The sequence below is a fragment of the Dama dama genome, chromosome 32 (assembly GCF_033118175.1).
Source record: "Dama dama isolate Ldn47 chromosome 32, ASM3311817v1, whole genome shotgun sequence".
Classification (NCBI taxonomy): Eukaryota; Metazoa; Chordata; class Mammalia; order Artiodactyla; family Cervidae; genus Dama; species Dama dama.
The window spans coordinates 20,880,096-20,894,381 of record NC_083712.1 but is presented as its reverse complement, the minus strand read 5'-3'; the positions used below and the strand labels follow the sequence as shown (position 1 = coordinate 20,894,381).

The window sequence follows — 14,286 nt, the reverse complement described above, 5'->3', positions numbered from 1 at the left end:
AATTAAACATAGAACAATTACTCTTTCTTTGCACTTATGACTAAACAGCATTTTACATAGAGATTACATTGTTTTTATTGGGTTTTTAAGGCCCCCAGGTAGTAACTCATGTTGAATCCTGGTTTTCAAAGATCAACACTTTGATTTAGTCATTTGAACAAACGTTTAAGATCTTAAAATGTGCCACGGGGATGTCCTTTCGATTCACTGACCAAGCCTCTTCTCATTCTCCATGATTTTGTTTAAGACTTCCTCTCCCTCTTGATGCCTGAACTTGTACTTCTTTCCTGGACAATCTCTGAGTTTATAGGGAACCTCAGCAGCTGTTGCGGCTCACATAAAATAATTCACTTCAATCTCATTGAAGGCAGAAAGGATCTTAAAGAGGTAGGGACCACGCTACAGTGTTACTTACAAAGTTTTCACCCTCATCCTTTTACCTGGTATGCAGCCAATCAGACAAACCTAACTGCTATCTATCCAGTGGTCTAAATTTTAAATATCCAGCCTCTGTATTCCTTTGGAAATATTTCCTCCTGAGAGTCTGAACACAGATGGAAAAAAAATCACTAAATCCTATTCAGAAATATATTACCAAACAGTCAAAACTACTATCTTACAATGTTCTTTATCTGTCAGGGATAAGATGCTAAAATTTCACAGTTTGGTTGTCCAAACTCTAAAATGAGAGGAAAATAGTAAAATAACGTTCAATCTTTCTGCTGTCTCTTTCACATTTTTTTCTAGGTCTTTTCTTCTGTATGTCTCATCTTCATAGGCATAAATGCCAAATTAATCTTAATCTGAACATTTCAGTCTCGTCTTTCCCATCTTTGTGGCAACCAAACATACTTTTCCTGGTATAGTTAATGTAGATGACAAAAATTACCTTTGTCTTTGATCAGGCCATGATGTTATCTTTTGAAAATTCTAACAGTATCTTTCAATTCCTCTGCAAAATTAGCACGATGTTTTATCCTCCACATCATGTCTCTTGGCTTGTTTGGATGGTTGGCTGGCTGGCTGGTTTATGCCTGGGTACTTCAGGTTAGAATCAAGTAGTCTGATAACGGGCAAAGAAGACATTTAAAGCTGTCTGCTCCTACACATGCACTGTACGGTCAGGGAACTGAGGTACAGAACAAGTTTCCCAAGCCTGTGTAACAAGTTGGCCATCCAACGTGGACAAAGCCCCGGTATCTGACTTCTGAATTCAGCGTTGTCTGTACCATAACACACTATCACCTTTCCATATCTCTCATCTCCATCCTTCCAAGTACACCTTATCCTTCTTCTGTTCATCATCTGTTTATTATCTCATTCCCTAAGCCTCTGATGAAGCCAGCCACACACCTAAAACAGCTCCTGCTCACCCCTCTCTCAGCAGCAGCAAACCAACTATGCCACTTGGAACTCCTACAACTGTGCCTCATTAGTTTGGGATTAATGGGAACACACTACTCTATATTCCAAATGGCTCTAGTGGGAAAGAACCCGCCTGCCAATGCAGGGGATGCAAGAGACACAGGTTCCATCCCTGGATCAGGAAGATCCCCTGGAGGAGTAAATGGCAACCCACTGCAGTATTCTTGCCTGGAGAATCCCAAGGGCAGAGAAGCCCGGTGGGCTACGGTCTATAGTCTAACAGGGACTGAGAAACTGACCATGTATGTGGGTAAGTGGTCAGTGGAGGCGAGGCTGAGGCTGTCTGAGGTCATTGCAGCTAATTTATACCAACTCCCCCATACACACATATGCCCTTCAAACAATAAGGACACATACAAGGTAATTTGGGAGAGACTCACGGCTTTCTTTTGTGGAAACAGGCTGTGAACACCTGAAATTGTCTGTTTTAAGTGCCAAGTCCTTTCATTACAGCAGCTATTTTTTCAATGACAGATACCATTGTGCAGATTTCATCACAGCTTACAGCTCCAAAAAAAAACTATCAATGAGTGAAGAACAATTCCAGTGAGTGGGGCTTTGGGGTTTTCATTGTAATTCTTTGGGGGAAAGAAAAACAAAGCAAAACCAAAAAAAAAAAAAAAAAAGAAAAGAAAATTTGGTTTACCCCTTACGGGCTACGCTTTGTGTTCCTAATCTCAATACAAAGGTTAGGATTAAAAGCATTGGCATTAAAATCGCCTGCAGTCCCTGCTTTGAAGTCTAATAATGACAATAGCTGAAATCTTTGGCAACTTTTGAGAAGGCAGAGTCCTCCGAAATCCTTTGAAATGTTAAATACTAAATTGAAGAAGTCGTTATAAAGGAAGATTTTTCATAAAAAGTGCACAATGAACATGCTTTTTAAATTCACACCCTTTCACTTTTCTTTCAACACCAAGAATCCATGTATGTTCCTGATTTTGCTGTTGTCTGCAATTCGAATTTCAAATCAAAATCAGGAACCAACTTCCGAGATTAACAGCAGGAGACAACTGTTCAAACAGAACCATCAGTCTTTATAGGAGTATCAGATATTTATTATTTTGGAGCTGCTCTCAGTTTTAATTGGGCAAACCCTCCATGTTAGATCTAAGAGAAAAACCTCTCCCAAAAGTAACTAGAAATTGTTTAAAGTCTCCAGCAAGGCCCGGCCTTGGCCAAGTTACAGGAAAGGAGCTTGAGCTGGACTGCTCTCTAGGTGAGAAGCCTGAGCACTCCTGGGTGCAAACTGCAGTATTTCTGTGCTAGCAGGTGGCCTTGGAAGGCTTCCTAAGCTGCCTGGTGCTCAGTTTCCGGTTGTAAAACATCCACGTGATCATCCTCATGGCAAAATACTGTTGTCAGGATTTAATGGGATAAATTATGTGAAAGAGTTAAGCAAAGTGTGGCATCAGGTAGGTGCTTAGAATTCTTAATCGAGTTTAAAAACCACCACCACAAAAATCCTTTATCCTCAACCAGAAGCTCACTGCTTCCATGTATCCCACCCCAGTGCCCACAGGATACAAAACAACATCCCAACCACAGTGTTACAGGCCTGTTTCCTTCCTTCGTCCATAGTGACCTTCATGGATTTGAACCCATTCATTCTTTCCATCAATGAATTAATCTGAAGACTGCATTCGTGCTAATACTGATGACTGTTCATGTTTTCCCCCACTCCAAAACTGTTTATCTGACCCTTCCCTGAAATGATATTCCAGTCCATTGCTTCTCAAACTGTGATCTTTGGACCCGTATTAAAATGCAGATGGGGTCTGATATTCTCCATTTCTCTGAAGCGACCAGCTGAGGCTGATGTGTTGGAACATGGACCACAGTTGGAACAGCATGAGGAACAGAAATCCAAGACCATAAGATTGTGATCTCAGAGAGAACTTAAGAGACTAGTATTGTGCTCGCTTTGGCAGCACATATACTAAAATTGGAACGATACAGAGAAGATTAGCATGGCCCCTGCACAAGGATGACACGCAAATTCATGAAGCGTTCCATATTTTTACAATATTGTAAAGTAATTAGCCTCCAACTAATAAAAATAAAAGAAAAAAAAAAAAAAAAAGAGAGACTAATATTTATCCCAAAGGTGGAAAACTGGTCAAATTTAGTTCACATGTAAGGTTTTTTTCCCCATTTTTAATCCTTTAATATTTTTAAAAGTGGGAACATTTTTACAGATTTACAGCATCCGAAAAAAAAAAAAAAAAAAAAACGGAAGATATTGTAAAAAATTAATAAACAGAACCTCAATAGAATTGGGAGACCAGAAGGGGGCGCTCTCACGTCCTGTGATGACAGCAGAGCCCGCCAGGAAAAAGGAAGACTCTTCTTTCCCAGCAAGGACCCAACCAATGAAAAGCGAGGGGCCCTTTGTTTCCCGCAGCCCCCCAACTTCTGTTTCCCCTCTTTTATAAAAGCGTCCTCCTTCTCTTGCTGTGTGGGGACTTCCCTGTGGCTCCCCGTGGTTGCCGACCCTGAGTTGCACTTATGTGCTGACCCCAAATGACCCCATCTTCACTGGAGGGCATCTGGCCCTCTATTTGTCTCGGGTCAACACTTGGATAGCCCAGGGCCTTTATTCCTGAATGGAGCTGAGCCGTGGCCCTATGGATGGAGCCCTCGGCTCCAGGGTCCTTCCCCCACCCGACGTCCCGCGACAGAGGCCAAACGTGCATCACGGTGTGAGCACCACTGGAAACCTCTCTCACGCTGAGATCGGGTCCTCCATTCCCAGGTCACAGTGGCACCCAGGGGGCCACGTGTGTCAAGACCTTGACCCACCCCACTCATTCACAACCCCCCGGATCGGCAGACAAGTGAGAGGGCGGGCCCAGCATTTAGGCCACGTGGCTTAGGCCGCCTGGCAGCAGTGGGGTGGGGGCAGGGCCCCCGCTGGGGAGGCTGCCCTAGGGCTGGCCTCCGTGCTGGTGGGGGTCTTTTAGCACCTCTCAAATCACTTCAGTTGGCAGCCTCTCCTCCCGTCCCCCTAGCTTAACTTGACTACTTTCATTTTTAAAAACCTCCAATCCGGTGGAGCTCCCTTTCCGGTTACTAACGCTATAAACAAGGGAAGACTATTCGTTATCCGCTCAGGGTCAGAGCCAGCCAGGTAGGTGGCTGGGCCAAGGCAGGCACTGCCCCGGGAGGAAGTGATGCCCAGGCCCCCAGACCTGCCACCCACCCCTTGGAAAGCTCCCTCTGGGAGGCTGCCAAGAGCCTGGAGCCTGGTCAAGTCAGGGGTAAAGGCTCAGACTGCTTGGAGTCTCCCCTTCAAGTTCAAATGACAGACAGGGTCTTAGTCAAAACAGTCTGTGTGTCAGGGACAGCGTTCAGGTGTCTGCAAGAAACAGAACTTGGGTCACCAGGAGATCTGGACTGCCAGAGGCGCACATGGCGCTTTAAGCATCAGAAAAATGTTCCTGTGAAGATGCTAGTTCACTTGGGGTCACCGGGACAACAATATTCAAAGTACTGATGCAAGACTAAAATCAGCCAAACACCTTCCCTCCCTCTTAAGAGCCAGGTCTTAAGTTTACCCTCCAGACACAATGGCACTCAGGACTACTCAGATGGCACAGTTGTGAAGAATCCACCTGCCAATGCAGGGGTCACAGGAAATGCGGGTGTCATCCCTGGGTCAGGAAGATCCCCTGGCGGAGGAAATGGCAACCCACTCCAGTATTCTTGCCTGGAGAATCCCATGGACAGAGGAGCCTGGCAGGCTATAGTCCATGGAGTTGCAAAGAGTTGGACATGACTGAGCAAATAAGCACGCACGCATAGTGTCACTCAAGTTTCTCAGAGGCCTTTGCAAAGGGGCACCAACTACCACTCCGTCGAAGGCAAAGGCAGAGGCAGTGGATGGAGATGCTGGAAGCTGGGCTCCCAGGGCATGTGAGCAAAGATGCGCTGGGTCACAGAGCCCCATGGTACCCAGTCCCTGGCTCTTCTCCCCAAAAGGAGACCTGGCCCGGGGCACACATACAGATTCCCTAGAAAGGCAACTCAGCCTCTGGAAGTGCTATCAATAAGGAGGAGAAAACAACCCAAAGCCTCTTTCTTCTACCCCATCCTCTAAGACCCTGACTGTGGTACCCGCTACCACCTGTCCAAGATCAAAGCCTGTAGGAAGAGGAGGGGAGAAAGAAAAAGAAGGGAAGACCCTCTGTTTTTAAGAAAGTAATAACTAAAGGAACTGGAGGGACTTCCCTGGTGGTCCAGTGGCTAATACTCCTGGCTCCCTCTGCAGGGGGCCCGCGGTTCCATCCCTGGTTGGGGAAGGATTACTAGTTCCTCCATGCCACAACTAAGAGTTTGCATGCTTGCCAGTTTAAATAAAAAAAAGAACTGGTGCTCAGCTTCTTCACAATCCTCAACACATAAGGGCCCCGGATGACCACTGGGGCAGAATGTTGGCCAGTGAACAAGGCAACAGAGACCCACTCGAAGCCTGAGGAACAGGAGCTCTTGACATGCATGTGACTCCGTTCTTGAGTGCGCACAGAAGCCAAAGCTTCCCCATAGCATGCAAACTCAATTGTGGTGGAAAACGATACTCTGTGTGTATGTTTGTGCACGGTTCTACAAATCGAGAGAAAATACTGGTAAAAGAGCTCTGTACAATTACTCGCAATGATGAGTATGCTTTAAAATGCTCAAAAAAGTCATATAAGCTCATTCATAATCTCAGGCCTCCTGAGACTCTTGAGCTTTCAAGAAGTCAACACCCAAGACGACAGCCGCTTTGGGAGAATTCTATAAATCCAATCTCTGGCCCCATGGCTCTCCCCTTCTCTAAGAGACAGTGCATACAAAAGACTGTCTTCTGCAGTTTTGACTGCATGGAGAGCTGGGGGTGCAGACAAAAGCAGACACCACCCCCCCTCAAAGAAAAGTGACTTGTGAAAGACTCACTTTTCCCAGGGAATGAGGACTTTCCCACAATGTCACCGATAAGCCAATATCCACCTACAGCTACAGCCTCAAGCGTGGGTAGCACACACACAGCCTTTTTTTTTTCCCTCTCTCCAAGTCTCTGCGATCTGTTTCTTTCTTGCCATCTGCTAGGATGCTGGTGAAAGCCAGTCTGAGTCAGAGAACCCCTTCTCTAGGGAAGATGGAATGATGGTCCACTCGCCACGTACTTACAGGAGCCGCAGGCAAAGTGGGTCTCAGACATCCAGCCCAGGTGGGAAGAAAGGTGGGCTTTCGCACAACAGAAGACATGCACCTGGACATGGAGGGGACAGCAAGCCGGAGAACAGAGCTCATCCACCCTCTCTGATGGAGATGACGTCATTTCCAACTCTCTGCTGAGCATGGGAGTGCCATCCTGGGAAAATGAAGCCATTTCCAACTGGAAGAGTTGCGGGGGAGGGTGGGCAGCCTTGACGGCTTTGGGCTGATTCAACCATCACGCTGCCTTACCGTGAAGCTGCCCTGTGCAAGTTTTAGAAGCAGCACAGTAATAATGGGGGTGAAACTAATTATATGCCTGATTGAAACAGCTTTCTTCCAAAGAACTCAAAAGCCTGTTCGCACACATTGCCTCACTCAGCCTTTCAGCCTACCTGGGAGACAGTAAAAAGAGTGGCATTATTCCTCCCACAGCATGTATGAAAACAATCCCAAATCACGGTGTTTCAGTAGAAAAGTTGCAGTCAAGGGCTGCTAGCACAGCCCCTTAACAGTCGACAAGGCAGTCTTCAACACCCTTCTAAAATCTCGAACACTCTAAAAAACAAACCAGTCCTCCCCATTTTTACATGTGCATAGTCCAAAAATGCTTACGGACAGATCTAAACAACGCACCAACGGGATATGACATGCTGGGAAAAGACTTAAGACTCCCTTTGCATTCAAAATGAAGAGACAGCTCCTGAAAAACAAGTAACACTTTAAAAATCCAAGGAGAAACATTCACAGCTTAGGCACAAATCTCAGAACGAGACGTTCTTAAATTTTTAGGTCTTCGGGTTGATTCCAGGGTTTTCAAGGTTCTTCAAACTTTCACAGAAAAAAAGCAAATAGCAGAAGTGCAAAGATGACTGACTAATCTCATTAAGCAGATCTGAATTCCAAAGTGTCAGATACACAGATATTGAAGGGGAGAAAACACAGAATTAAAGAAAAAAAAAAACAAAACAAGCAGATGGTCAATGAGCTGTGAGGATCAGAGACATCAATTTATGTGGGTTGATCTTGTTTACTCAGCTTTTGGCAAAAGCAGTCCCCTTACCCTAGCAACAGTTAGATCATATGCTTCTTAGGTCACAACATACCCAGCTTCTAATTTTAAAAACCAGCACTGCAAAATCTACAAGAGGCCCAGGCCCCTTCTGTTATTAATGTTAAATATGCCTTTCAGGTCTCTGACACATAGCTTTTGTATTTCTTTCTTATATTTAAATTTTTGGAATACACTTGTTTTTTGTTTTTTTTTTTGTAAGTACATATAATGTTTATACATATTCTGCAATCTGATGATGACTTTGCCTTTAGGGTTTAAACTTCTGTATAAGCCTAAACTGAAGATGTTTCTAGTTAATAAGTCATCTTGAGCAAGATCCATAGGGCTCCCCTTGGTACGATGCTCCCTTGGTGTGAGTTCTTGTTCACCCATATAATAGAGTTTTTTATGCCGCAACCCTCTGTATTACATTATTGCACTCAGATACGAGGTACAAATGCTCATCCTTATGAAAGTAACTAACTCAGATACGTAAGCTCCACTCTCTATTATAAACCCCTATTCCTGTAGTAAATTATAGCTGCGCTTTTTTTGTGTGTATTGAATGTTTCATAAGAAGAGCTCACGGTCTGTCAGAGAAATTTTCCAAACGATAACTTATTACATAAGGAATTCATTTTTTCCCCTAAAAAGAACTGGGCCTGAGGTGGCAGTTACAAGGCAGACTAATCACAAACAGATGTAAAAATACTTGCGCAAAGTAAAAAAATAATAATAAACTTCATATGTTTCGCTCCTTTAAAAAAAAAAAGATATGGCAGGCAGTAAGTTGGCCCCTGATTGTCATTAATTGCCATTATTATGTGCTGCTGATGGCTCCTAATGACACTATTTTTCTGAGCAAGGGTTTTCGATTATTTTTCTGGCACAAAAACCTGTTCACACGTACCACAATGTTCCCACACCAAAACTGAAGTGACTGGGAGATTAAAAGCAATTAGCGTAATTTTACTCACTGGCATGAGTCCGGAAAGTAGATCAGGACACACATTTTTCAAGGTTCAAAAACTTTTTCAAGTTTAGCAATTTGGAAAAAAAGAAAAGAGCAGGAAACGCCTATCAGAGGTAGTAAAAAAAGACATGCCCTCTGAAAGGCAGCCAAGAAGAGGGCAAAGAATTCCTATGCCCTGAAGGGATTTCAGAGTCCTTAAAGGGAGAGAGACAGCTGAGAAAGAAAATAAAACAAAACCCCCAAGACCGTGGGCACACCTGGGGTGAAGACCTGACCCCAAAGAGTTCCCGTGTCAGGGCGACGTGCGTGCTAAAGTTGTTTTCAGTCGTGTCTGTCTCTTTGTGACCTACGGACTTAGCCCACTGGGCTCCTCTGTCCATGGGATTCTCTAGGCAAGAACACTGGGGTGGATTCCCATGCTCTCCTCCAGGGGATCTTCCCAACCCAGGGATCTCTTCTTAAACCCAGGCAGGAACGGTGCCCGCTCCCCAGCATAACAGTCACTGTGACCTCATTTTAGAGATGACCGATAAGGAATCAGAGAAATAGAAAGCGCATAAATAACTTGAGGCAAGCATAAAACATGCCACATAAAACCAGTATCTGCATGACATCTAGGTCTGAAGTTTAACTTTCAAGATAGAATCATGGAACCTTTCAAGCAAGAACGTTTTTACATTCAGGAAACTCCACGAATGTGGGCTTGCCAAGAGAAGAATAGCTGGAATTAATAAAAACTGTGAAATAAAGAATCCTTTTATTTAATATTATAAATCATCTATATGTCAATAAAAGAGACAAGGTGCTGTTAAATTTTTTTTTAAAGAATCCTCCCAGAAAGTACACTTTTATATTTTTAAGAAAAAAGTTCCCTCCACAAACAAGGTCCTATGAACAAGCAACTCCACTCTTAATGTTGTAACAGGGGATACCCTCCCTGCTCAATGTAATGACTGAAATTCATAATTATGATGTTGAAAGATTCAGCATGCTAGAAATGCCATGAAGATCATAATCGTGTGATACACGACTATTCAAAGAAAGACTCTTAAATCTCTAAAGATTCTTCTTATTAAACAGTTTACGCTCATTCTCATAAATCAAGTATGTACACAGGTGTTCTTTGACTTAAAATTTTATAAACCACAATCCACTGTGGAAGGCATTGTCCCAAGAAACAATGTTATAAATGATAATGCATGTCACAGTCCAGAGTACAAAAAGCCAGCAATGGTCCCTCATATAGGTGAAATTATTTAATATTATGAGAGTATTAATGTCCTACTTTGGTGAGCCAACCCATCAAAGGCACCTTAATCATACTATGGTTCTAGCTGCCTAGCTCTAGTACATTCTCTAATAGCACACAGCTTGGAGATCCTAGTACTCTGATATCACAGCTGCATGAAGAATGAAATTGGGTGGGCAGTTCAGTCTAAAAATTTATTCCCTACTTTAAAAGATTCCCTTTGCAAATGAGTGCGGAGCTGCTGAAAATCAACTCATAAACAAATGTTGGTGAAGATTTCCATATCACATTCTGGATTGTCTGTTTAAAAGTTGTCCTCTGTTAATCAGAGGCCACTCCTTGGTCTGGCCATAATAATGCCTGAAATAAATACATCACATCACACACACACACACACACACACACACACACACACACACACACACACACACAGAGCAAGGAAAAGCAAACCATCTTCAGGATTCCTTTAGACTGAGAAACGATTTTTAAATAGCTTATCAGTGTTTTTCAAGTATAGGAAAACTTCCAGAGAATGGTCTCTTAAGTAGCTTTAAATAGTCACTGACTGTTTCTATTTATACAATTATATCATCTAATAAGCCTTTTCACAAATTCCGAAAATAGTCCAACTTTTGCCCAATTAATCATAAAAATTTAAATTAGTAAAGCCAAAATGAATAAAGATTGATTCTGAGTTAACAAATTAACGATGTGATAAATGACCATTCTAAGTATTCTGATAGGTACACCAAATTCCATCTCTACTGATTTAATCTAAGGAATGATAACATTTCCTATTTTCAAACTATGTAATCATGTTGTATATAGATTCAGTAATACAAATTACCTCCGACGATGAAAATATCACTTAGCAAGTTGAAAAGGTGATAATTATAGCTTTTAACCTTCATGGGATTCCTATGGCTACAGTAAAAAAAAAAAAAAAAAAAAAAGAGCTTAGAAATAACTTAGGAACATCTGTCTCTACCCATCAATCTATATGTGCCATTGATACCAGACATGGCTTTGGAATAGCTTTCAAAGATAGTTTCTAGCCACCTTTAATTACTTTGACTGTATTTTAAGTAGTAGGTTCTATTTTTTTTATTGTCTATTTTCTTTCCTTTTGGTGGCAAAAGTGTTGGAAGATAGCAGAAGAACATGTTTTCTGTTTGTCATAGACACTAAAAACAGCCTGCATCCCACAGTGTTGATAAACTTTAATTTTACTAACCAGAACCTTCACATCGCACATAAAAACATAACCAGTGTCTTTTAGTTGTTTGAAGTTACAGAAAATCATCTGAATTTCTGAGAGCTACATTCTCATCTGTTACCGTGAGGTATAATACCAAAGTCAAATGAACTTGGGGAAATCCCCAAACCTCAACTAAATCCCAAAGATTCAAGGATATCCACTGTATCATATTAAAGACATATTCATGGACAAGAGGAGAGAAGGGGTGGGGGGGAATGGCTTACTTTTAATAAAAGGAGTTCCTTTTTTTAATAAAAGGGTTTACTCTTAACAAAAGTTTGTGCGTGCCTGTGAAATCGCTTCAGCCGTGTTTGACTCTTTGTGACCCCATGGACTATAGCCCACCAGGCTCCTCTGTTCACCAGATTCTCCAGGCAAGAACACTGGAGTGGGTTGCCATTTCCTTCTCCAGGGGATCTTCCCGACCCAGGGATCAAACCCGTGTCTCTTATGTCTCCTGCACTGGCATGCAGGTTCTTTACCACTGGAGCCACTGGGAAGCCTGACAAAAGGCTTTACTCTTAATTAAGGCAGAAAATTCACTTAGGCCAGGGACGTTATTCCCACTCTTTGGAGGTTTTGCTACATTCCATAAGGTCTTGAACTGGAGGGAAAGGTTAGCATTGCTGCATCCAGGAGAGAAACTGGGAGTGTGACTCCTTCCTGGCCATCAGGAGCTCAGTGCTCCTGGGTATGCCTACCCTCACTGTAATTATCCATCTCTTCTTTCCCGGAACTTCTCCCGTGCACCTGGGCCACCTTCACCTCAGGGATGACCTTCGTCTTTGCAGGAGGTTCTGCCACCTCACCAGCCCACCTAGACAGCCTAGTAAGATTCAGATTCATCTTGCATTATCTAACCCGTAGGTACAAGAAGGACTTACAGCCACGGCTATTGCAGATTCTGGTGTCTTCTCTAAAAATGTCACTACACTTGACTAGCAAAACAGTTTCTGTGATTTATTGGCCTGATGTCCAAATGTTTTCTTAACATTTCACCTCGGATGCCACCTCAAGACTGCAGTCATGGAGAGAGAGGTAATGCTAAAAGGGAGGCCTTCGGGTAAACACAGACTTGCCAAGCAAGAATCCTAGACATGAGGTACGCTCCAATGTTTGAGAAGCATATTAATTTCATGTCCTAGCCTACAGATTTCAAACAACATGAATGAAAAGCTGAAGTTCTGACTCCTCTTTCTGCCTCCCCACCTCTCTGTGGGTGCTCTAGTGACAAGTGGTGATAAATTGCTTCCCCGTCTGTTACCCTCTATGGGTCTGTGAGATATCCAGAGGAGGGACTATTTCCCTCTGTATCTCCTGAGCTCAGCACAAAACCTGGACCAGTAAAGGGGACCAGTGATCATCAATGGAGTAAAAGTAAAGGCAGAAGCCAAGCATTAATGACATGAGACAAGAGCCTGGGTGGGAGACACACCCCAGGTTCTTAAAGGAAAATCTGCTCTCCTGATGACAAAAGACAGATAATGGCTGGTCCCACTGCAAAGCAGGATCTTGGTTGGCTGAGCCACTGTTCTGAGCATGGGACTTTTTTCAACACTTTTAATGATTATCTGATCAAGAAAGCTCATTCGGCAACACTGCCCTCAGGACCCCTGTCCAAATAGTGACATGGACGCTGGTCACTCACCACATTGACCTTTGCTCCTTGGGCTCTTGGGCTTAATATGTTCTATTCTGTCACCCTCTCTTCCTGTATTGTATTTTTGAAATTTCTCTTTAAATCCTCAGTAAAGAGTCTCGGTAGGTTTTAAAGGCAATCCAGGAGTTTCAGAATCAATCAGGATCTTTGTGGAATTTCCTAAAGTGCTATCAGGAAATGAAAACGGGGGTTTAGAGAAAAATTGTCTTCCAAAAGCTTGAGGGATGTGCTCATGGCATATGTATGGAATGAATACATTCCTATCTTGATTTACTCTAAAATCAACCAAACTGTTTATAGGCAGCTATAGAGTTAAAACATAGTGATAGAAAGTGTAGTCACTGAACCCTTGACACATAAAACAGTCCCCATTCGTGGAAAAAAAGAACTAACAGCAAAGACAGCTTTTCTTTCTTTCCTTTAATTTGCACCACAGATAGCAAACATGAGGATGAATTGCTTCAACTCTAGACATTGTTGGTTTACAAAATAAAATACACTAATCATTTCACATACTTAAAGTAGACTTATATTACCTGCCCCGAACTATCCATAAGCTAACATGCTATATACCCTTTCAAGTGAGTGTAGAGTCTCAGTCGATCAAGACTACAATAAAATAAAGTCTAATTTACAACCAAATTGGCAGTCCAAATATACTAGTCATAAGAAAACAAACTTCAAAGACTTCTACTGACAACCAGAAAGTCCAGGTGATTAAATGCTTACACATGCCTAAATTTTGCTCCGTTCCTAGATTTCTCAAGTAATATTAAAGAAAAGTTCAATGTAAAACGTAGAGCAATAAGAAGGGTACAAAATGCAAAAGGGTGCAAAGAAGGTACAAAATGCCATGCAATGAAATAATGTGTTTCTCAGTGTAAATAATCTGTTAGATTCTCCACTCACTTTTGTCTGGGAGCATGTTTCAACCAACAGTAGGATGAATTGTCAGAGCAGCATGAACATATATACATTATCATTTGTAAAGCAGATAGCTAGTGGGAACCAGGGAGCTCAGCTTGGAGCTCTGTGATCACCTACATGGGTGGGATGGGGTGCAGGGTGGGAGGGAGGCTTGTGAGGGAAGGAATATATGCACACATATAACTGATGCACATTGTTGTATACCAGAAACTAATACAGCATTGTAAAGCATTACACTCTGGTTTTAAAAAATCAGAATCTGTGTTTTAACATGATTCCCAGGAGACTCAGATATATGTTAGTTTGAGAAGTACTGGGAAAAGAAAAAAAAAAATACTATAAGAAACCAAAGATAACTCTTACAGATGAGAGACTGAATTGAGAATGAGAGTAACAATCTGATTCAAAACTCACAGCTGCTCTAACATTATCACCATTGAGCACAGAGGTTAGTAGTCACACCTCAAGTGTTGTCAAGGTGTTGGGCTCAGGTTTAACCTGATTGACCAACAAATCTAACAACAGGTAAAAAAAAATGCAGAAT

At 42.5% G+C, this 14,286-nt stretch overlaps 1 protein-coding gene and 1 non-coding gene across 2 annotated transcripts in view; one reads left to right on the top strand and one right to left on the bottom strand.

Moving 5' to 3' along the window:
- Positions 1–14,286, bottom strand: part of STOX2 (storkhead box 2) — a 148,857-nt gene that overhangs the window by 125,194 nt on the left and 9,377 nt on the right. The window lies entirely within an intron of this gene.
- On the top strand, positions 3,341–3,447 carry LOC133050680 (U6 spliceosomal RNA). Its single transcript, XR_009691662.1, has one exon. It is a non-coding gene; the product is annotated as a U6 spliceosomal RNA (small nuclear RNA).